Source organism: Sinocyclocheilus rhinocerous, unplaced genomic scaffold (genome assembly GCF_001515625.1).
Source record: "Sinocyclocheilus rhinocerous isolate Xijiao unplaced genomic scaffold, SAMN03320098_v1.1 scaffold4515, whole genome shotgun sequence".
Taxonomy (NCBI): Eukaryota; Metazoa; Chordata; class Actinopteri; order Cypriniformes; family Cyprinidae; genus Sinocyclocheilus; species Sinocyclocheilus rhinocerous.
In genome coordinates, this window is record NW_015636038.1 from 81,241 (window position 1) to 84,657 (window position 3,417).

Below are 3,417 nucleotides of genomic sequence, written 5' to 3' on the forward strand. Positions count from 1 at the left end.
ACTTTGTTTTGGTAAGCCTTTTTCTGCAAGCGTCTGAAAAAACGAGCGCATCTGATTTCGCTCCCCTAGTGACGTTGCAAAGGGATCTCATTATAATATTACCGCTCTTAATCTGTAAATTTCCACCCACGGCGCCATCATTTTGATTTCGCAAGCGACAATGGTGTACCAGTTCTAATGCCATGGCAAAAGTCTGAGCAAAACATGCTAACTGTTCTGTGTTTGGCTGTACAGACGAGCACAGAACACTGTTTAGAGTCCCATCCTCAGAGGAGACGAGAGCAGTAGATTTATTTACTGTATATTGCTGCTGCCACACAGATCTAAAATAAACATGCAATTTATTTCCCAGCTGTTTACATTCACAGACATAACCGACTGTTTTTGTAACTCGAGTGTTTTTAACATAAACTTGAATGAGAACTTAATTTAGTTCTCACATGCTGTGACAGCCGCTTTCTGTACGTGTGCACTCAGAAAACCGTATATCAGAAGTTTAAACTAATATGGTTTAAAACGCACAATTTCAGCGCGATAAACATGTTAATCAGAACCAAAGTAGATGTTTTTAACAGGTCCGAGCTGTAATGGCACAGCTCTATTCTGGAAAAGGGGGTGGGGAGCAGCAGCTCATTTGCATTTAAAGAGGCAGGCACAAAAAACAGCGTGTTTCGGCTTCCACTCAAAATAGGCATTTTCAAAATGATATAATAAATTATCTGTGTGGTATTTTGAGCAGAAACTTCATAGACACATTCTGGGGACCCCAGAGACTTATATTACATATTGTAAAAAGGTGCATAATATGTCTCCTTTAAAGTTTCATGGAACCATAGATGCCAATAAAGAACCTTTATTTGTAAGAGTGTATTTAATAAAGGTTAGTTCCTTCGATATATCCCACCACATTGTGCAACAGTATGGTTTGGATGTTAAAAAAAATCCTATTCATTTTCTTCAAAGACAAATGGATTTTTAATGACAACATAAACCAGAACTCTTAAATAAAGATTGTTTTTTTAAATCCCTATGGAGAAAATCAATGGGAAAAATACCTCTGGACTCAAGGCCACTGAAAAAGTGCACCATCACAATTGTCCAGTAAAGGAAATTTGACTATTGTGTCAAATAATGTAATGGGATTTCACTCTTAAAAGGACTTGAAATTACTGATAAAAATGTTCTTAATAAGTTTTAAATGTCCTGTTTCCTTCTCAATAGTGCCGCATCCGCAGAAGCAACTGTCCTATAACACATCCAAAGCTGGGGTGGTAAAGCTCACGCAAACCTTGGGCACAGAGTGGATCGATCGAGGCGTTCGAGTCAATTGCATCTCCCCGTAAGTGTGACAGACCATAGACTTGTGCTGTGTGGGATTAGTCAAAATTTAACTGGAATACATTTTTATTGCTGGTAACATGATTATTTCCCACTTGGTGCAATCTTAAGCAGAGTCACGTGCTTTGGTTCTCCCCAGTATTATGTTTTTGAATGTAACACATGAATCAGTGCCAACTTTTTGTGCCAACAACAACATCAACAACAACAACATCAACATAATCATCAACAACAACATCATCAACAACAACAACGTCAAACAACAACAACATCAACAACAACATCAACATCATCAACATCAACAACAACGTCAACAACAACATCAACATCAATATCAACAATATCAACAACAACAACGTCAACATCAACATCATCATCATCATCATCAACAACAACAACAACTACGTCAACAACAATATCAACAACAACAACAACAACGTCAACATCATCATCAACAACAACATCAACAACATCAACATCATCATCAACAACAACAACAACTACGTCAACAACAATATCAACAACAACAACAACAACGTCAACAACGTCAACAACAACAACATCAACAACATCAACAACAACGTCAACATCATCAACATCATCAACATCAACAACATCATCAACAACAACAATATCAACAACAACAACAACAACGTCAACATCAACATCATCATCAACAACAACAACAACAACAACATCAACAACATCAACATCATCATCAACAACAACAACAACTACGTCAACAACAATATCAACAACAACAACAACAACGTCAACATCATCATCAACAACAACATCAACAACATCAACATCAACATCACCATCATCAACAACAACAACATCAACAACAACAACAACATCATCAACAACAACAATGTCAACAACAACAACAACATCATCAACATCAACAACAACAACGTCAACATCAACATCATCAACATCAACAACATCAACAACAACAACATCATCATCATCAGCAACATCAACAACAACAACGTCAACAACAACATCAACAATGTCAACATCAACATCAACATCATCATCATCAACAACAACAACATCAACAGCAGCAGCAGGACAACTGTGAGGTTTGAATCTCAATCATTACGTGTGTAGAGCTGCACAAACATCCAGGTCTCAGATTTGAGACTGAACACACACCAACCCAATGAGAATAATAGCAGTAATTTTTAACTGGCAGCTCTCTGAAATAAAACATATGTGTTGCTCTTTCGTGGAAAAGCTCATGTTGGCTCAGAATGAGGCTGAACATAATTGGAGCCACATTTATTAAAACAGCTGAGAATGAGTTCTAGCAGAGGAAATAGATCCCATGTTATTTAATTATCTGTTTATATTCAACAAAATACATTTCACTGAGAGGTGGTTTTTCAATTTCTCACAGAAACCAGCAGCCCCAGTGCCTTTCCATGATGTTATGAGGAAACGGGACGCCAAATAAAGGAGTGTTTCTGCAGTCATTTGACTGAATGTTTCATCAAACGCTTCAGCCAAATGGCACATGCGGCTCATGTGTTTGCCTAGTTGTTCAGTTTCACTGTATATTTCCAGGAGGTTAGTCAATAAATCCAGCAAAAACAGCCCTGAAGCAGAGCAGAAACTGTTCTATAGAAAGCGCATCACATCGAGAAACAGAGGACTGTCCTGATGCACTCAGACGTTTGGACTGACTGCGGTAGGGTGAGCTTTTATCAGGAAAGCTGGATGATCATTTCGGCTTTGACATCTGTTGTACGACACACAAAACCGGAAGCCATATGTCTGCCATCAGTAAGAGAAAAACCAGTCCAGGGGCCACCAAACTGAGTAAGAGTTATTAGTCCCCGGGGCCCGGCCACAGGATAAAAGAGACTGTGTAATATTATAAATGCAGAGCAACATTTTCCAGAGCAAATCTGTGCTTCAGTCTGGGTTTCATCAGCGGCTCGGTTCTAGTACATTATTCCATTGACAATGAGAGATTGATTTGTGCTTGTGTGATCAGCGCTGCCTAATGAAAACAGTCTGCGGAGCCAGATTCAGGACTATTTTGAATACGCTTCATGAAAACAGAGGAGC